Raw genomic sequence first — 21,785 nt, 5'->3', positions numbered from 1 at the left:
GAGATCTGATGCCCTCTTCTGGTGTGTGGGAAGACAGCTACAGTATATTTATTATATACTTACTTAATAATAAATAAATGAATAAATCTTTAAAGAATTACAATTATGAGGTAGCAACAAAAGAACTTTTATGGTTGGGGGTGAGCATAGCAGGAGGAACTGTAGTAAGGGGCCAGCAGCATTAGGAAGTTAGAGAACCACTGTTTAGAGGATGGTGATATAAGAAGCTACTGGTGTGGATCCTGGCTCTTTTATTTATTTTGATCTCAACTTCTTCATTATTCCACGCTTTCCTCTAATCAGCATATTTCTCCTCCTATTACCTCACTATATTTAATTTCCGTGAAACAAACAAACAAAAAAAGAAACAAAGGAGGAAGAGAGAGAGAAAGAAAGGAAAAAGCAACAACAATCACCCTTCTTGGGGTTATTCAATAAATATTAAGAACAATGAGGATCAAACCTATCTTTTGAAAGGAGTAATAATGATGTCCCCAGGTTTCTGAACACAGCTCTATAAAAGTATTAGTGTGAAAGGTGGTCTGCAGCCTTTTCTTTGCTCCCAAGTATCAGGATAACATTCTCTGATATCTATATGAAGTTTCCAGAATAAAACCTTCTAAAACAGTCCTCTCTCTCCTTAACCTGCCTTTCTTTATGAAAACATAAGGCTATAACTATGTATTTATGCAAGGGCAAAGGTTGTGTCATTCTTTTCAATATGACATTAAAGGATCCAACCAGGTCAACAGAGCAACCTATTCACCATCTCAAACATTTGCCATCTTCTACGTGGAGACTAGTTATGATCAGCTCTCCCAGTGGCATTCACTACACTGTGCAGCAACTCTGAAAAAAATCAGCATATTCCTCCCACTTTACTGAGATGCTGTTTCCTGATGAGTCCATCCTCAGCCCTTGTTAACCACACTTTCAGCCATCTATTTTCACTCGATGTAATGATAGAATGCTCTATAATTGTATCCACATCGTTGCAGATGACAGAATATCTTCTGAATGGCTGAATAGTATCCCCTTGTGTAAACTTACCAAATTTCCTTTATCCATTCATTTGTTGTTGGACACAGGTTTTTTTTCTGCTTCTTGGCTCAGGTAACCAGTGCTAAAGTAAACTCAAGAGGGCAGATGTCTCTTTCCCCAGGCTGATTTCATTTCCTTCGGATATATAACCAGTTACAGGATTACTGTAACCTGATAACTGCAACATGTTGGTTCTATATGTAATATTTTTGAAAAGCCTCTATGCTGTCTTCATTCATGGCTGTACTTATATTTCCTTCAACTGCATGCAAAGGTTAGCCTTTGCCACAGCATCAGCAACACTTCTTATCTCTTGTCTTTTTGATAATAGGCACTGTAAGGCGTGTGAGGGGAGATAGTCCTGATGTTTTCATTTGCAGTCCCTAGTAACTAAGGGTGTCAAACATTTTCCTCTTGTGTGTGTTAGCTATTATAGGTATTCTTTTCAGAAACATCTACTCTATTTCATTTCTTTGCCCTTCTCTTAGTCAGATTGTTTTCTTCCTGTAGAATTGTTTGGATGTTTATTCATTGTTAGATGTCTGACTTGCAAACACTCTTCTGGGTTATAGTTTGTCTCTTCACTGTCTCTTCTTTGTTGTACAGAAACTTCATAGTTGGATGTAATTCCATTTACCTATTCTGTAAACACTGAAGCATCCTTCAAGAATGAAGGTGAAATGCAGATGATATTTTAGGATGAAGACTAAGCATTACTTGCCAGTGGGACTGAGGATAAGGAATAGTAAAGGATACCATTAAGGAGGAAGGAGATGATGTCTGACTTACAACCACAGGGAATGTCAGTGAGCACCACAAAGAGCAGCTTAAGATAAAAGACCTTACACATATATTTTTCTAATTTCTTCTCTCCCTTCTAAAAGATGTAAGATTTATAAAGTAACAATTGAAGCATATAAGCTATAGAACAATAAAATCACAATGAATTGGGATGGAGTAAGGACCTGGAGCTCTATTCCAGAAAAATATTTCCCCAGAATTAAATTATGTTCATCAGAAGTAGACTTGTGACTCTAGCTTCATATATAGCAGAGGATGGCCTACTTGGTCATTATTGGGAGGAGAGGCCCTTGGTCCTGTGAAGGCTGTATGCCCCAGTATAGGGGAATGCCAGGACCAGGAATAGGAGTGAGTGGGTTGGGAAGCAGGGTGTGGGAGGAGGGGATAGGGGATTTTTGGAGGGTAAACTAAGAAAGGGGAAAACATTTGGAAAGTAAATAAAGAAAATATCTAATAAAAACTAACTCAAAAAATAAATAAAATGATAATTATACTTCCTACAGGAAATAGTAAGAAACTAAAATATATGGTTAAAACCAATAGGCAATCTACACTAATACACTTAAACTTAAACATAAGAAAAGGCATTAGGAAAGAACGGAGAAATATAAAACTGGCAAGATGCATCAAAATAAACATCGATAAGGCAAATATAACTTTGACTGTAGGACTGATTACATCAACTGGAAATGATGTAAGCAGGATGTCTCCAGAGTGGAGATGTGTCAGAGTGGATGCAGTACCAGAAACCTCTGGATGCTGGAGACAAAAATGTGTTAGAGCCAAAGACAGGTGATGCTAAAGAAAACAAACAAACAAACAAGCAAGCAAGCAAAAAATGATGACAGAAGGCGTACCAAGCAAAGTGTGAACACCCAAAAACTGAAGTAGTGGTATCCGCACAAAACAGACTTCAAGCCAGAACATACTACTCCAGTAAAAGCAAAGTATTTAATAATGACAGTATAATTAGCAGGAATTAGATGTATGCATAACTAACAATGGTGTCATAATTCAAGAATCAAAAGTGACAAATTTAAAAAGAGAAATAGATAATGTATATATAGTAGCTAGAGATTACAATACACTATTCTTAATAATTATTAAAATAACCAGGCAGAAAATTGACAATAACATAGAAAGTCTGAAAAATAGCCTCCTCCCTGACAATGGATACATTCTCTAGTATGAGAGTATAAAATGTATTCTTGTCCATGAAACGCTTTAGTGCATTCAAAACAACTGAAACACTATGAAATATGGTCAATAAACCAAATGCAGTAAAGGCTGGCAGGATGGCACCACAAAATGCCTGCCACCAAGCCTGATGACCTGAGCTCCATTGTCAAGATGCACATGTTGTTCTCTGATTTCCACCTGTGCTCATCACCCATCATATACGCACACACATTAAAAGGATGCCATAGGAATGCTTCGTTTATTTATTTATCTACTTATTCACTTTACATCTCTGTCACAGCTCTCCTCTCCTCAAAAGATGACATAGTAGTTGAACATTTTAAAACTTGGGTAAATCTCCAAATACTAGAACATTTAACTGTCTACTCATATATTACTTGTAAGTCAAAGAAAGAAGAATGAGGGTGCTAGGTCCAAAGGATGCTCCAATTCCTTAGGAACTTATGAAGCCATTTCCCCTCTACCAAAAGAAGTCATTTCCATTACCTTTGGCAGAAGAGACAAATGGTTACCTGTGTTGGTTAGTCCCACATCAAAGTTCATGCTGGCACCCTGGCTCCATCAGTAGGACAAGTACCTGTTTCACATTTCAAGCCCCTTGCTAGCTAACATCCTAGCCCTTCTCACCCATTCCTCTACCCTAAACTCCCTCCAGCTTCAGTTAAACGTTCTCCTTATCACCTTGCTACTCTTAATATGTTGTTGCATTGGCCCTCCCTCCTTCCCTCCCCCCTCCCCCCTCCCCTCCCTCTCCCTCTCCCCAATCAGCTGGCTACGTTCGGTGTACTTTGTTCTCTGCTCTGGACTCTTCCAGAGCCTCTGTCTGTTCCCTCTCATAGCTACAATAAAAACCTTCCCATTGACTGGAACATGGAATGGTCAGGTCATCAGTTTATACAAAGGGAAACTAGACTTTTCTTAGAACTAAAAGGTGATGAAAATGGAACCTGTCTTCTTCCCCTTCATTTCTATGCATAGCAGCAAGCAGCATCTCTCTCTCTCTCTCTCTCTCTCTCTCTCTCTCTCTCTCTCTCTCTCTCTCTCTCTCTCTCTCTCTCTGTGTCTCTCTCTCTCTCTCTCTCTCTCTCTCTCTCTCTCTCTCTCTCTCTCTCTCTCTGTGTGTGTGTGTGTATGTGTGGATGGAGTTGTCCAAACTCAGACTTTAAGCCTCCAAAACTCCGACATAAGCAAATATTTTTAAAATAAAATGCTCAAATTCAGGTATATTGATACAGCAATGTAAAGTGCGCTCATAGGTTGTCTCAACATGGCTCGGAGTCTCTCTCTATGCATACTGATGTCACAAAACAAATGCCACTATATCGTAAACCTTTATGGTTTTCTAATTACACAGGATAGTTTAACTGTAGTTGAGACTTTGTACTTGCATAGTCTTCATCCAGAAAGGCTAGGCAGCCTTAGCATTATCTAATACTGTGATGGATTGCGGAAAACATGGAACAAATTATGACATCCAGTAAATAAAACTGCAATTTTAGAACTATCTTGTTACACTATAAAAGGAATTCTGACTTGGGACTATTATATAGTAATCCCTACCTGATTTTCCTACTTGTTGATGACCTGTCCTGTGGACCTTTTTCTTTTAAGTCACATTTATTTGTTTGGTGTGTGTGTGTGAGTGTGTGTGTTCATGAGCTGCACTATATATGTGGAAGTCAAAGGACAAACTGCAGAAGTCAGTTTCCTCCTCCCATCTTTTGGGTCCCAGATCAAACCCAAGTCATGAGACTGGCAGTGAAAACCTTTATCACCAGACCCATCTCACTGTCGCTGTTTTAGAGATTTTCCATTGTCAACCTTCACAACCAAGTTAACCAATTTTTGACACAATTTATCAAACACACACACACATACATTTGTTCTCCAAAGAACTCTTACACTACACTCAGCAGGTGGATAAACAGTTCAAGGGAAAATGTGAACTCCATCTATTTCACAATTTTTGTCTAGAGGCTTCTCCAATGAGTGTCGCATCATCTTTCCCTTTCTAAATTTAAAGCAGGCACACCATTGTTCAGGAAGGCCTAATTTGACAATATATACTTCTGATTTAATATACACAGTCAGTGGCCTGTGACATAGAGGTTGGCAGCCTGTTCTGACTTTTGTGTCCCTTTAGTGGCAGGAGAACAGCTTTATCTTCTTTTGTTTTCCCACCACCAGACCAGATGCACTCAGAAACCACTCCTATCATGGGCTGGGTGTGGTTCTCATTAGAAACCAAACAGCTCCAACAAGATGGAGGAGTTTGGAGGAACAATAATTTATCAGCAAATACGTGCCTGAGGCAAGCACAGCAAGTTTTGCCACTTCCCAGTTTGAGCTGCTTTGCCTTAACTTGAGGGCCTTTCCAGTGACCAGGCTTCTCAGCAGCACACAGCAAGGAAGGGAGACAATGTGCTTTGTGGGCCCCACCCACATCTGCGGACAAGGTGGGTGAAAAATGCGGAGCTTGTGCTGTGATAATTAAAGTCCAGAAAACAAGGGAAAGCTGTGCTTGCTCAAGGGATCTGGGGAGAGAGAAAGTAAAGGAAAAAAGGAAAATCATGTCAGTGGAGTGTTTGTTTGTTTGTTTGTTTTTCATCTTCCAAACATAATTTATTTATTTACCGCTTCAAAGCAAAATGAGGACGTTTCAAGGAAGACAGTAATCAACTACGGTTAATCCAAATGGCTCATGTGTTCTCTCTGTGCATACTAATAGTCAAATACTCTGCCAGCACCAGATGTTTCTAGGAGTGGTTAGCTCCAAAGCTCACTTGACATCATCCTGTGGCATTCCTCTCACTGATGTTTAACAGAGGACTCAAAGTCTGACTCACACCTTGGCCAGAGACCACGTTGATTGGGGCGGCCTGTAAGGAATCACACATGCCCTCCTTAATTGGTGCCAGCTTTATGCACTAACAGTTGCCAATAGGAGAAAAAGTTCTCTTGTCTGGGATTGGGTTCCTTCTGATTTTGGAGAATGAGGATACCCCAAATTAAGAGCAGGAAGAAATTGGCCTAATAATTCAAAGCACAAATACACCGTGGGACTAACCTGGAAGTTGGTACCATGTCCTAGACCACTGAACTAATGACAAGGTGTAATTTAGTACTCTTTTGAATGGGCTTAGAAATAGCAAACCTTCAGCTGTTATCTCAGCATCTGGACTTTGGACTTCACTTGTGTACAAAGTTATAAGGCATTCAGTAGGCTTGAAAAGTGGACTCAAACTTGTGTGAATGAACTGAGTCCTATCAGCTGTGTTGCAATGTTTGGACTGTCCTCTCTTGCACTCTGTGTGTTCCCAAAGATCATTCTACTGATGGGATCAGTGCCACGTGGGCAGGAGAAAGTACAAGGGACGCTTGGAAAATGGGGTAGTCATTTGCTGCTGCAAGCAGCAGCTACAACACTTCACAAAGGACAGAGATTTTTAGTTGGCTCTCAGAAGGTGAGTATTACCCATGGTGAGGACTTGAGGAACAGATGTATCTGTGAAGCAAAGGTGCAGGGTAGAAACTGCGAAGCCTGTTCAGGGAACGGCATGCAATTTCATTTGACAGCCCTTCTGTGTCTTTGACCTGTGGAGGACAGTTAGGAGCTGGGGCTAAGGTGTAATACGAGAACACCATTTATGAAAATGGATGTGCCAAAGAGACAAGATGGAGATTTGGTTCAACAGGAATGAGGGTGAGGGCAGGCAAACACACATGTGAGAATCAGGAGCTAAACCAGCAACATCTGGAAATGGTGTGGAAGAGCAGAAAAGAGGATGGCAGGACTGATTCCCAAGCTCATCCGCTGGGAATGGAGAGATGATAATACTACAGCCCTGTATGAAATCACATAGGAGAAGAGTTGAAGAGGAAACAGTTGAACTGGAAGCCTTTTGGTATATTCAGGAGATGCATACACAGAGCCACACACACCATTGGAGTTGGGAGAGAGGTTGGGACCAGAGATAGGAAATTTGCAGTCAGCAAGCTATACATAGATGCTGGCTGAAGCCTTGCAGCCTCCTCCTGACCCCAACACAATCCTTCCTGCTGTGCACACTATGCCTCCTAACTCTGCAGGTCCTGAAACTCCTTTGGGTTCAGACATTACAGTTGAGAGGCTGTCAGAAAGGAAGGCAGTTTGTGAGGCAAATCTCAAAGGGAGATCTTGAGCTATCTAAGAAATTAGGGCATCTTTGGATCTGGCATGCCTGCTGTCAATGTGGAGAGGGCCTCTCATTTAATGTGTGCAGTCTGATAGGTCAGTTACAAATAGAGAACTCAAGACCTTGCACACAAATTGTCTATCAACTAGCATCAAGAGTCTTGGGTCAGCTCTCCCTACTCAGTTACACATGCTCTTGACATATATATGTTCAGTGCATGCAAGCTAATTCCAGTATTAGCCTAAGCAAAACTGTAATTGGGAACACCTGCTGCTGCTGCCGCAGGAAAAACTATGATATATTCCCCAAACAAATCCAAATGAACTTTCTCCCAGCAGTTTCAATTATTTATACTAGTCTTCCCTCCCTGTAACCGAGATGATGGAGTTGGCTGTATTTATAAGATAGAAATATATACCCTCAATATGACAATGCAAGGATTGCTCCATTCGTCATGTTCTCGGGTGATATGCCATCAACTACCTCCAAAACACACTCAGAAGTTATCATCTCTGCAAATTTATGTTTTTACTGGGCCTGTTGAAGTAGAATTCTTGTCAAAGTGGCAAAAATAAGCAGATAATATCAGGAGTAAATATGTCTCCAACATTTGCCGCACAATGAGCCATGTGGAGTAATATGTAATCTGAATTCATTCTGATGTAAACTTCAAGGTGACAGCATGTATTTGTACGTGCGAGTTTCTGAGGGAAACCAGGACTTGATGGTATGGGCTACAGTGCTGGACAGTTATCAGCCTCTGGAACAGGCAGGCACAGAGCAGGAGGAAGCCACCTGTCTGAGTGTTTGCTTGTCAATCATGTAAAGTGCTTCTCCACCTGCCTTGTGATTTCTGAAATGTGAGGATCTGGGTCTGAAGCCTTTGGTGAACAACCGCAGAGATGGGGAATACAGTTACATAAGATTGGTGCAGTAGCATCCTGTCCTCCAAGCACAGTGGCAGTTACCATCATCACCAGAGCAGCTGTGACTACTTGCAAGGGGCACCCAAGATCAGGCCTGTTATATTCTCTCAGTGGAAACAAAAGGCGGGGAGAGCTATGAGGGTTGATAGACTCTCTTTTGAGGTTCTAAATATGCCTTTCTATACCTTTTTCCTAAATTAATGTATTTGTGCCTAAGCTGCATCTGGCCTTATGGACCTGAAAGATTCTAGAGTATATAGGGGGTGAAAGGTTAACTAAAGGGAAAGTCCATTTGTGTGGCTATGGGAAACATGCTGGGGTGAGACTTTTCATTGGATGTAGCTGCTTTGGGGGTCACTCATACTCCTGGAAATAACCCACCACCTGTGCTCCATAATTAGGTCCAAAAAGCTCATTGTTTCACCAAATCAGACTTCAGTGGGATCATTACTTTGGTTGGACATTGGTACCCTATCTGGGTTGAGTAGATGTTTGTATCTCCCAAGGAAAACTTCATGCAATAATGGGTGATTCATTCCAGAATGCCCAGAAGATAACAAAATGTGCAGATGATCAGATCTCTTATAGAAAATTGTCATATATACCCTATATACATCCTCTTATATACTTTAAGTCACCACTAGGTTAATTATAGTAACTATTGTCATGTAAATATTTGTTGCATTCTGTTGTTTAGAGAAAAACACCATGGTGAATAGAGTTGCAGCTTAAACCATACTTTTGATTTGTAACTAGATAAACCAGTGAGTGTGGAGTCCAAAGATACAGAACACCTCTGAGATGGCTGACTCTCCTTCCCTTTGCTTGTACTCTTGGGATCTCTTCCCTCTATAGGATCATCCCAAGCTATATAGCAAGACACTAGCTAAAAAATGGTCCTCAGTAGCATTAGTAATTAAGGAAATGCATATCAAAACTATATTGAGATGATAGCTCATATACGAATGCAGCTATCATAAGAAAAATATAAAGGACAGGATGTAGAAAAAAGGGATCTGTTACATTCTGTTGGGTGGAACACAAATTAGTCTCACTACTTCAGAAAATAGAATGGGGCTGTCCTTGAAATACTAAAAATAGAACTCATATGATGTAGCAATCTTACTTCCTGGCACAGACTCAAAGGAAATGAAATCAACATACAAAAAAGATACTGGTGTTTATTGTGGCACTGTTAACAATAGCCAAAATCTAGACCATCCTAGGTTCCCCTGAACAGATGAACGGGCAAAGAAATTAATCCACATATATCGAATAGGGTATGACAGAGTAATAAAAGAAGTAAATCTTTTCCTTTACAACAATGTTGATGAAACTGGTGGATGTCATGCTAAGTGAAATAAGCCAGACACAGAAAGGCAATTATCACACTTCTTGTCTCCGTAGAACTAAAATAAAATATTAAACTTGATTATGAAAGCATGGAAAAAATGGAAAGGATGCTGAAGGTAGAGGAATGGGGGTAGAAAAGATTGATGGATATTGCCAATACATGTTGTATGCACTATGAAGATATCACCCGAGTCCATTTAATCTGTATAATGAAAATGTGTCACAATTAATAAGCCATGATAAAATTACTTCCACACTTCTTGGAACTTTTTCCCCTTTTTGTGTGAGTCCTTCTGTTTTGACACTTGGGTCTGTCTTCTCCTTTAGGAATCCTCTCTTCCAAAATCTATAATCTTCCATCAAACCTATATGCTGAGTTCTTAAATTGCTTCAATTCTAACATTTGAAATTGATTATTATAGAATCCAATTACAGAATTAAAAATTTCCTTTTTGTATAGTTTATCCATGTTTCCTCTATTACTGAATTTTTTTTTTACTTTTTACTTAAAATTTATTTATACAATGGAGCTGTTACAAACAATGACATGATGAAGTTTAGTAACAAATGAGGAAAACTAGAAAAGACCATCCTGAGTGAAGTATTCCAGACCAGGAAAGACAAACATGGATGGTATGTACACATTTATAAATGGATATTGGCCATAAAAGATAATCATGCCAAAATCTACAGACCCAGAGAAGCTTAAGGGCTTTATGAATATAACTGTGAAGGGGAAATAGAATAGATATAGTGGGTAGATGGTAGTAGATGTCTGAATTGGGGATTAGGAACAGAAACAGGAGGGATCAGATGGGCAGAGGGCAGAAGAAGATAGTAGTGGGTGAGACAACAGGAACATGAGAGCATCTCTGGACCAAGCTAGAAAAATAGTGAAATGAAATCTTTCAGGATTCTATGAAGGTGACCTAGGCTAAGAGTAGTAGCAATTGAGAATATGAAGCCTGAACTGGCCATCTTCTGTAACCAGGTAAGGCTTCCAATGGAGAATTTGATACATGAACCCAGCTTCAAAATCTTCATCCTACAAGATGGGGTGGAGTGGAGAAATCTTCACTTATATCTTGACCTCAGTTTCCCCAAACATTAGGCAGAACATGGAGCATCCTGCCAAAGATGGGAAGGAAGAATTGTAAGAGTCAAAGGAGTCAAAGACATCACAAGGAAATCCACAAAACCAACTAACCTGGGTCCATAGGGGTTCACAAATTGCCAACAAGGTTGCCTGTCTGGCCATGAACTAGGACCTCTGCACATAAGTAAGAGTTTATTACTGACAGAGTTTATTACTGCAGGAATTTAGAGGCAGGAGCTGGTGCAGAGGCCATGTTCTCCATAGCATACACAACTTGCATTCTTGTAGAACCGAGGACCTCCATCCCAGGAGTGGCACCACACATGATGGGCTGGGAATTCTCCCTTCAGTCACTAATTAAAAAATGCCCTCCAGGCTTGTGTACAGTCCAACAGTACGGAGGCATTTTCTCAAATGAGGTTTCTTCCTTTCAGATGACTTTAGCTTGTGGCAAGCTGATATCAAACTAACCAGCACAACTATAATCATCTCCTTTTAGCATAATTGCCACTTTAAGGGCACTGTCTGTAGATATAGTCACGTTCTGGCAATAATAGGGGCTGGGACTTCAATGTAAGAGATTTTCATTTTTGAGGAAAGAGTGTGGGTGCAATCCAGTATTTCCCACAGAAAGTTCAGGGCACATGACTTTTGAAAACACTCTTGACCTATCCATCACCAGAAAAAGCAAACTGGAAATATTTTGCCTCTTTTGTTTTGATATTGATTTAATTCTGTGTGCATGCATATGTGCAGGAATGGTATAGTATTCATGTGGAGGTCAAAACACAACTCCTGGGGGAGCTACTTTCCATTGAATGAGTTGCAAAGTCTGAACTCAGGTTGTCAGGCTTTGGTGTCAACTATCTCTACCCACTGATTCATCTTGTCAGTCCATACACTGTAACTCCGACTGGCTGAGTTTCCTTCTCAATCTGACTGTTCCCATATAATAGAAAGCCAAATGACACAAAGTAGAAACTTCTATCTTTCTTTGACTGCTCATTCTTTTATTTCCTTGAGCAATATGACCAGTCTCTTGGATCCCTCACAGAAGCCGACTCTCCAAACACAAACACCATTTCCCAACATCCTTCACAGCTTGCAGCTATGTGTAGTCATGTGAATAATGTGATTCTGACACCTGGAGCTTATGAGTTACTTCCTTCTTGCTTCTGCCCTTCCTAGAGGCTAAACTACTCTGTAGTATGATGTGTTTGTCTCCATTATATGGGACAAGGAAGTTAGGTTTAGAGGATGATGTAAGCACAAGATACAAGGTACACAGCTCTTTTTAAAGATGTTACAGAGCTAGTCTTCATACTCTCCATTTGACTTTTTGCTCAACAAACAGAGAAACTTCTATGTTGGGGTGGGCCAACTTAAAGCCCTGGATCTGGACCTGGGTGGTAGCTGATTTGGCTAGCCTGACAGTTCTTCCATGCTCACACCAAGGTGAGGGGGCAGTTCTCCCATGCTGCTCAGGCAAGGGGCAGAGCCCCCCTCCTGAAGGTTGCAGGCGGTGAAGAGTGGGCCAGCTCACTGGCTCTCATGCCCTTGGGACAGAGTCAGCTCAGCACAGCCCTTTGACATCAGCATGGCCTCAGGTGGTAGCCCAGACTAGGGACATCTGCATGGCCTTTGGTAGTAACATGGGCCGTGGACATTGTTGCAGACCCTTACCCACACCATGGCTACAGGGCCATGGACCCAGACATGGCCCTTGGCAGCAGCCTGGGACAGGACCTCACCATGGCCTCAGATGTCATCACAGGCTATTCACATCAGACTGACTCTCCAGTTCTGCCTCTATTCACTGTGCACACATTCTTCTGTTTCTTTTTCTCTTCCATCTCTCCAGCACTTACTTGCTCTTCTTAGTAGTGTCCAGGGCCTCTTGGTATCTTCCATGTAGTGCCAGGCAGAGTCATCTAGAGTGTGCTCTGCCCCACCTCACCACACTCACTGGTCATGAGCCACCATGTGGGTGGTGGGAAGAACACCTGGTGCTCTTAACTGCTGAGCCATCCCTTTAGCCCTTCAGTTCATTTATTTTTATTTTTATTTTTATTTTTATTTTTTAAATAGTCTCTTGAACATCTACCACGCCTGCCTCTCTATCTCATGACTACTGAGATTGTAGGAGGGTTCTGACATGCCTAGAGTGCTGGACTTGGAAACCGGGGCTTTCTGTATGTTAGGCACTATATCAGTTGAACTATAGCCCTGAACACTGTTATGTTTGCGTTGCCAAGGCTGGGCCTAACAATGGGGACATTCCAAGAGTTACCCTTTGAAGAACTCTGAAGCAAAGTCCTCATCATTTATCTCTCTGACTTACCCAGATGAGCTCCTCCCAGTATTCCCACAGTGGGGAAGCTTCCCAGGCTCCTCCTAGCTTGGCAGGACTTCTTAAGGTGATGATTTGGACATTGGTCTGGATGGCATCCAGCCTACCAGATGTCTGGTTGGGGCAATTAGAGAAGATCTGATGGGACTGACACAGGGCACATGTTTTGGCTCCTTCCTGGGAAGGCTGATAAACTGTGTAGAGTGTTACCCTCCTACTGTGGGGGTCTTTGCAATGATCGTGCCCTGTGTTTGGGTTAGTGTATCTTCTGTCCTGAGGATGGGCCAGCAGTGCGCAGACTCAGTTCTGGGAATCTTATTGAATGAGCATGTGGGGAACCGGAAACTGATTTCCTTTTCTGTGCCTGCCTCACGTTTTATTTCCTGGGGCCCCTTTCTACATTGGCCTTTATTTTGTTCATAGAAAGTAGAATGATAGACAGCAAGACAGGTTGGTGGTGGGCTTTTGCAACCCAAAACTGAGACCAGGCATGAAGGTGCACACCCAACACTTGGGAGGTAAATAGAGGTCAGGAGATCGCTGCCAGTTTGAGGCCTGGGCTACGTAGCACTAGCCTGTCTCCAAATTAACAAACATGGTGAATGAATAAATAACCCAACCAGAAGAGGAAGAGAAGGAGGAGGAGCAACAGCAAGGTGTGTGCAGCAGGAGTTTGTTAGCCAACTGCTTGTGCTCAGAGTGGAGTGGCCCACAAAGATCCTGTGAATTACACCACATTGTTGTTATTCATTTCTCCATTGTTGGATACACAATGAACTTTTATTTTAGCCATAAGGTATGAAGTTATGTCATTTGTAGGAAAATGGATGCAATCAGAGCCAATACATTAAGTGAATTAATCCGATTGCAGAAAGATGAATACTGCATGTTTTCTCATATCTGTGACTCCTAGACTATATATAATGTACTATATATAATATTATATATTTGCACATATTATATAGGTATATATGGCATGTAAGTAGAAGAAAATTGCCTAGGGAAAAGTCTGGTGACAGCCAGAGGAAGAATTTTTCTTCCAAGATTTCCCATCTGAAAACTTGTCAGTCTACTTTGCTGGAAAAAAACAAGACAATGGTGTGTCAAGGATAGGTTGAGACCAGATCTTGAGCTGACTGCTTATTTATTCACATGTTTGGCCTGCTAGTTAGACCTGAATCTCATGTCAGGGCTCTGAAGATAGACTCGAGGACAAATTTTCCCTTTGTTTATTCCTCTTCTTCATAAGGCCACACTGAATAGATCTTTTCTTTCTGCTTTTAATTAGTATTTGTCTCAATGTAAAAAGAGTTTGATATAATTTATTATATTTTATATATACTATTGCTTCACCTATATGTATATGATATTAATCATCATTCAAGAAATTCTCTTCAGAGGCTAAAGGAGGATCTTGGATCCCATAAAACTGGAGTTATAGATGGTTGTGAATCACCATGTAGGCACTAGGAGCAGTACCTAGGTCTTCTACAAGAGCAATACATGTATGGCTTTTAAACTCTGATTCATCTCACTAGCCCCTCTTATTTGTCTGTTTTTAATCTTTGTGGTGTGTGTGTGTGTGTGTGTGTGTGTGTGTGTGTGTGTGTGTGTTTGTGATAGCACTCATGTGCTCTGATATGTGTGGAGGACAACCATGGGTATAGGTCCTCACTTTCCTCCTTGAAGCAGCCTCTCGTTATTACCCAGCATATATACTATTATTACCCAGCATATATACCATTATGTGTACTAGGTTTTCTGGCCCTTGAGCTCCCAGGGATATTGCTATCTCTACCTATCTCAACTCACACTAGGACTGCAGTGATAACACTTGTATGCACATCTGTATCCAGCTTTACTTTGGTTCTGGAAATTTCAACTCAAGTTCTCACCCTTGAGTGGCAACTAGTTTCCTCACTTAGCTATTTCCCAACTGCCCCTTACATGTCTCTGTTAATGGGAAGGTTGGGGGTAGGTAGCTGTGTTGGCTAGTTTCATGTTAGCTTGGAAAAAGATAGAGACAGCTTGGAAGAGGGAAATGCATTCAGCAGACTGTCCTGTGAGCAAGTCTGTGGCGCATTTTCTTGAATGGTGATTAATTTCACTGGGATGATGTCCTTAGTACTAGAATAAAAGCAGGTTGAGCAAGGCATGAGGAGCAAGTCAGTAGACAGCACTCTTCCATGGCCTCTATATCAGCTACTGCCTCCAAGCTCCTTCCTTGAGTCCTTGCCCTGGCTTCTCGCAGTGACAGACTATAAGTTAAAATAAACTCTTTCCTCCTTGAGTTGCTTTTGATCATATGTGTTTGATTACAGCAAGAGAAACCTTAACTAAGGCAATAGCGAATCCTATCCTGTTGGGAATGTTACAGCTTATTCTTACCCTTAACTCCACTTTTTGTGCAGTGGAATCAAAGCTAGGGTCTCTCAAGTCAGTCCCAGATCCCAGTGGCTGCCCCATTGTTATCCACACATTAGCTAGATGACCTTGCCTTACAGGATTCAAACAAGACAGTCCTTTTGAAAGTCCTTTCTTAATGCAATACCTTTGTTTGGTTTGATTCCTCAATTGGGATAGACGTGAGTGTTTCCCTGATGCAAAGTACCTTGCATTCAGCCACCTGTGCAACTGAACTTTGTCCTGATCAGGATTTGCGCTAATATCTTGTATATCCATGTTCAGAATTACTCCTTGCTCAGAATTGTCCCACTCCACAATCTTCTATTAAAACTGTAAAAGTTAGATTCCAGGGAATCAAATAACCCTATTAAAAATGGGTACAGAGCTAAATAAAGAATTTTCAAGTGAGGAATATGGAATGGCCAAGAAGCACCTAAAGAAATGTTCAACATCCTTAGTCATCAGGGAAATGCAAATCAAAATAACCCTGAGATTCCATCTCACACCAGTCAGAATGGCTAAGATCAAAAACACAGATGACAGCAGATGCTGGTGAAGATGTGGTGAAATAGGAACACTTCTCTATTGTTGGTTGGATTACAAGCTGTTACAACCACTCTGGAAATCAGTCTGCGGTTCCTCAGAAAATTAGACATAGTACTACGAGGAGCCAGGTATACCACTCCTAGGCATAGACCCAGAAGATGCTCTAACATATAACAAGGACATGTTCTCCACTATGTTCATAGTAGCCTTATTTGTGATAGCCAGAAACTGGAAAGAACCCAGATGTCCCTCAAGAGAGTAATAGATACAGAAAATGTGGTACATTTACACAATGGAGTACTACACAGCTATTAAAAACGATAAATTCATGAAATACTTAGGCAAGTGGATGGAACTAGAAAATATCATCCTGAGTGAGGTAACCCAATCACAAAAGAACATACATGGTATGCACTCACTGATAAGTGGATATTAGCCCAGAAGTTTGGAGTACCCAAAATACAATTCACAAACCACATGACGCTCAAGAAGAAGGAAGACCAAAGTGTGGATGCTTCGGTCCTTCTTTGAAGGGGGAACAAAATACCCATGGGAGGAGTTACAGAGACAACATGTAGAGCAGACACTAAAGGAATCACCATCCAGAGACTGCCCCACTTGGGTTTCCATCCCATAAACAACCACCAAAACCAGACACTATTGTGCCAACAAGAGCTTTTTGACAGAAACCTGATATAGCTATCTCCTGAGAGGCTCTGCCAGTGCCTGAAAATTACAGAAGTGGATGCTCTCAGCCAACCATTGAACTGAGCACAGGGTCCCCAATGGAGGAGCTAGAGAAAGTACTCAAGAAGCTGAAGGGGTTTGCAGCCCCATAGAAAGAACAACAATATCAGCCAACCAGACCCCCCCGACAGAGCTCCCAGGGACTAAACCACCAACCAAAGAGTACACATGAAGGGACCCATGGCTCCAACCGCATATGTAGCAGAGGATGCCCTTATCTGGCATCATTGGGAGGAGAGGCCCTTGATCTTGTGAAGGATCGATGCCCCAGTGTAGGGGAATTTGAGGGTGGGGAGGAGGGAATGCTTGGGTGGGTGGGGGAGCACCCTCATAGGGGGAGGAGGAATGGGATAGAGGGTTTCTGGGGGGTGGGACCATGAAACGGGATAATATTTTAAATGTAAATATAATATCCAATTAAAAAACTGTAAAACTTGTAAAGCCACTATAGAAATCTGTATGGAGCCTTCTCAAAAAATAAAAAATGGACTATCATATGACTCAGCTATATCACTCCTGGGCATATACCCAAAAGACTCTAAATCTGAAAACAGAGATACTTACACTCCTATATTTATTGTTTCACATTTTTCACAATAGCCAAGGTGTAGATCAGCTTAGACATCCATCAGCAGATAAGTGGATAAAGAAAATATGCTCCACAAACATGTTGGACTTCTATCCACTCCTAAAGAAAAATGAAACCAGGATATTTAATAGAACAGAAAATGATTACAATAAGTAAGGAAAACCAAGTTCAAATGAGGTATGTTTTCTCTCATATATGGTTGCTAAAATATATTCTTATTTATGTGTACATATGTAAATGTATGTGTATAGGTCATGGTGGTAGAATGAAATTTGTGTCGACAGAGAGAAGGAGAATAGAAGTATTAAATGATGGGTGAGGGGACAAATGAGGATAAAGGTTACCTGTGACATGAAAGCTGCAGGGTGATTGGGAGAGTGAAAAAGATGTTCAACAATAAGTAACAAAGTAAATCCGGGAGTGTCACACCCAAACCCTTTATTTTGTATAAAAAAATTAAAAACCTTAAAATCAAGTTCAAAAAAAGAAGAAATCTTTAATCAATTTAAATTGTACAAAATAAATAAAACTATAGATTTTTATCTCCCGGGATTATTCATCAGCTGGATGACCCGTTACCTACCTAGAATCTCAACACAAAAGAGCTCTAGACACTCTTTCTTCTCCAGTTACTGCTGAAGGAAACTGGAAGCATGCAAGTTCAGAAAATCGGTGCAATGTTGTCTTACATCTTATCTTATGTTAAGCTACTGTCTTAGTTTGCTTTCCATAGCTCTGATAAACGACATGACATGACCAAAAGCAATCTGGAAAGGAAAGGGTTTATTTCAGCTTCATCTTGTAAGCCCTCATGGAGGAAAATCAGTACAAGAACTCACAGAAGGAACCTGGAGGCAAGAAGTAAAGCAAAGGCCACAGGGAAATGGGATTTACTAACTTGTTTCCACGCCTTGCTCTGCCTGCTTTTTTTGTTTTTAATATACCACTCAGGAACAGCTTCCCAGGAGTGGGACCATCCACAGTGGGATGGGCCCTTCCCAGCCAATTAATAAAAAGAGAAAGGCTTCTCAAACTTGCCAACATGAAATGGAAATGTCTGGTTTCTTTGGACACTCAGTTGTGCCATGTGATGTATTTCTGGAAACTGTCTTATGAAAGGATACTTTTTGCTGAAGCAGGCACATGGGAGGATGTTTTGCTGAGAACAGACATGGTGTTTTTCTGAAAGCAGCCTGGAAAAAGGGCACGTGCTCTTTTGCTAGAGCAGATGTTTGAAAGAACACATGATAACACAGTTTGTGGTATTGGTTCACCTTGCCACTCTTTGCTGGTTATCATTCACTGTGACTTCTTAGAGAGAAATGCTACCGAAGGACTTCTGGTGGTGTTCTGGCAGCTTCTGGCCAAAGACTTGAGCCAATTGGCAGAGACTCATGGTTTCTTTTGTGAATGGTGTTTGTGAGTGAGTTGAGCTACCGCTGCTGATTCATGTGAACCGAATTGCTAATATCCTGACAATGCAGATTAGATTTGCTACAATGAACTATTTCTAAACAGGCCTACATCTTCCTTTGCCCTATTACCCTTTCCATTCCATTACCTCTGGTGGATGGTGAGCTACAAGGGAGCTTAAAGCACTTAAGCACCCTTATTAAAAGTAGGTTTTAACCAACCAAAGAGCACATATGGTGAGACTCACGGCTCCAACTGCATATGCAGCAGAGGATGGCCTAGTCAGAAACATCAATGGGAGAAGAGGCCCTTTGTCCTATGAAGGCTCTATGCCCCAGTGTCAGGGAATGCCAGGACCAGGAAGCAGGAGTGGGTGGGTTGAGGAGCAGGGGGAGTGGGGAGGGGATAGGGGAAGGGTTTTTTTTTTAGGGGAAACCAGGAAAGGGGATAACATTTGAAATGTAAATAAAGAAATTATCCAATAAAAAAGTAGATTTTAAAAAATACAACCTTACACCTACAGGCCAATTGTATGGAGGTATTTTTTCAATTGAAATGTACTCTTCCCAGATGATTCTAGCTTGTATGCAGTTGACAAAAACATTAACCATTGCTGCCACCATTGACTGTTTTTCCAAGTAGTTCTGGTATGTATGAGTGTGTGTGTGGGAATGTGTGTGTGTGCACGCGCACGCACGTGCGAATAATAGTGTGCAGATGCACACTCCCATTCATAAAGACTAGTGGGGGGTGTCAGAGCACTTGCTCTATTGTTCCCTGAAAACAGTCTCTCACTAAAGCTAGAGCTATGCTGGCAGCCTGCAAGTTTCAGTGATCTTCCTGACACCACTCCACCTCCCACAGTGATGGAATTATAGACATGCATGCAACCACACCTCACTTTTTAACATAAGCTCTAGGGAATTCATCTCAGGTCTTCTTGCTTGTGCAGCAAGTACCTTTCCCCCACTGAACCATCTCCCCAGCCAATAGTCCTTAATTTTACAAAAGTAATACATGTTGTATTGCAATATTATGTCACTTTTCCTAATGAACAAATCTCCTGTTCGTCCTCTGCCCACATATGTGCCACATTTAACTTTTTTTCCTTATGGCAAGTTGTTTGATGTAAGATAATTGACAAACTCCTTGCTGTCTCTGTAACCCAGTGGACCATGTTTCTTCTGACAAAGACAACAATCAGTGAAAATCAGCTTGCTGAGTTTTCTTTCTTTACCTCTTGTCTGAGAATGCATCTTGACTTCCATTAATCCAGAACAGTGGCCCCACAGATGATTTCAATCATCTCCTTCGTGATGACAGCCTGGCAGGTGTGGTTGAACATCAACATCAATTTGGTAATCATATCAGAAGGGCTCTTGCTGGCGTTGTTCACAGCCATCATCCTGGCACTCGTGCTCACTGCGGCAGACTCCTTCACGTAGCGGTAGATATCGTTGTTCAGATTGTATTTCTGGTAATTCTGCAGCACATCAGCATCCATGTCATCATAAGTGTTCATGCTCTCAGCAGTTGCAATGATATTGATTGATAAATGGGCTTCTCTTCCGTCTTATAGGAGATAACAGACTTTAACTGCTTAAAAATGATAAAGCCTTCATCAAACACATATCCAGAATTTAACAATCCAAGGACAATAACTGATGAGTCTCTGAAAGTAGGAGCTTTGCCCCACATCTTGGAATAATACCCAAAACTGGTCAGAGTGAGTCCCATAAAATATGCCCCTGATTTTTTTTTTGTTCACCAATCTAACAAGCATACCTTTTTTTTCATCATCCGTGATAGTAGCCACCAAAACCTGGATAGTAGTACCACAACCCCCTGGATCTGAGGACATACTAATAAAGAATTGTGTGTTTCTTCTTATCCTCATACTCCTTACTATCAGCCTACTTTCTCATACAGGATCAAGGAACCTGTTTCATCCGCTTCAGCCAGCTCCATCTCCCATTCAGCTTGGCTATATTTCTCAGCTGGCATCGTCGTCATAGACTTGGTAATGTTCTGGATGTTTCTGATGCACTTCAGTCTCCTGGTAATATCTTTATAAGTTCCAATGGTTCAAACTTAGAGCCATTACGGCTGCAAGGCCCAGGCCAACAGCCCTTCCTGTGAGAATATGGTGGAACTTTAAAGGTCAGGCAATAGAGCCTCATTACACATGCACAGAAGTTCCCACCTCATTGACCCTCTTAGCTTGTGTACTTAACTTTTAATTTTTAATTGTTTCCATGTTTCTAAATAACACAAATATACAGTTATCTTTTCATTCATTAGTATGGGACTATTGCCATCTTAAAGTAGAAGATGAGGATTTAATCTACTTACAACCTCATCCATGCAACTATAGAGTTATGCCACAATGCAAAGCTATCATATTGAGATAGTGGAAATACATTCACTACTGACCCAAGGAGTTATGCTATGACCACATTTTCCTTAGTGTTCAATGACATTTTTCAAGGAATTTGAGGTTATGTATTTCTTTTTCTTCCTTTGCATACTGTGACCAATCTAATATCTTCTATTCATCTTGCTTCCAGCAGCACGTGATCATGAGGTTCCTAAGCCCTTCTGACCCAATAATGATTTGTGGCCTTAGTCAGAAAATCTGCTCACAAGCATAATATTGAAACAGAGTGTGAAGGGTGCTATGTTAGTTTTCTATGTCTGCCATAGCAGAGTACTATCATATGAACTTTGGATCTTTTTATAAAACATATGTTTCTACAGAACTAGCCGTAGAGAGAGTTGTGAGGCACCATGTGGGTGCTAAGGACCAAACCCAGCTCCTCTGTAAGAACGGTTAGTGCTCTAAACTACTGAGCTATCTCTCCAGGTCCAGAAAATCCATTTATCATCTTTACTGTTCTGTAGATGTGAACTCAGTCTGGGGACAGTGTGGCTTGGATGGTTTCTATGCTTTGAGTGCCACAATGTCTATGATATGATAACTGCATTTATATCTGGGGCTTAGGAATGGATTTGCTTTCATTGCCTGTTCAGTTGTTCAAGCAATTCACTCGCTTACCTTTATAGGACAGAGGTCTTCATTTCCTCACCGGATGCTAGCCAGAGGACAATCTTTGCTCCTGCAGTCTTCCCTCATTCCTTTCTC

At 41.2% G+C, this 21,785-nt stretch overlaps 1 pseudogene; it reads right to left on the bottom strand.

The window, feature by feature from the left end:
* Window positions 1-19,910: 19,910 nt before the first annotated feature.
* On the bottom strand, window positions 19,911-20,782 carry LOC110287452 (annotated as a pseudogene).
* Window positions 20,783-21,785: the final 1,003 nt, after the last annotated feature.

This window comes from Mus caroli, chromosome X, assembly GCF_900094665.2.
Source record: "Mus caroli chromosome X, CAROLI_EIJ_v1.1, whole genome shotgun sequence".
NCBI lineage: Eukaryota > Metazoa > Chordata > Mammalia > Rodentia > Muridae > Mus > Mus caroli.
The sequence above is the reverse complement of the archived record's forward strand: the minus strand, read 5'-3'. Positions and strand labels throughout refer to the sequence as shown.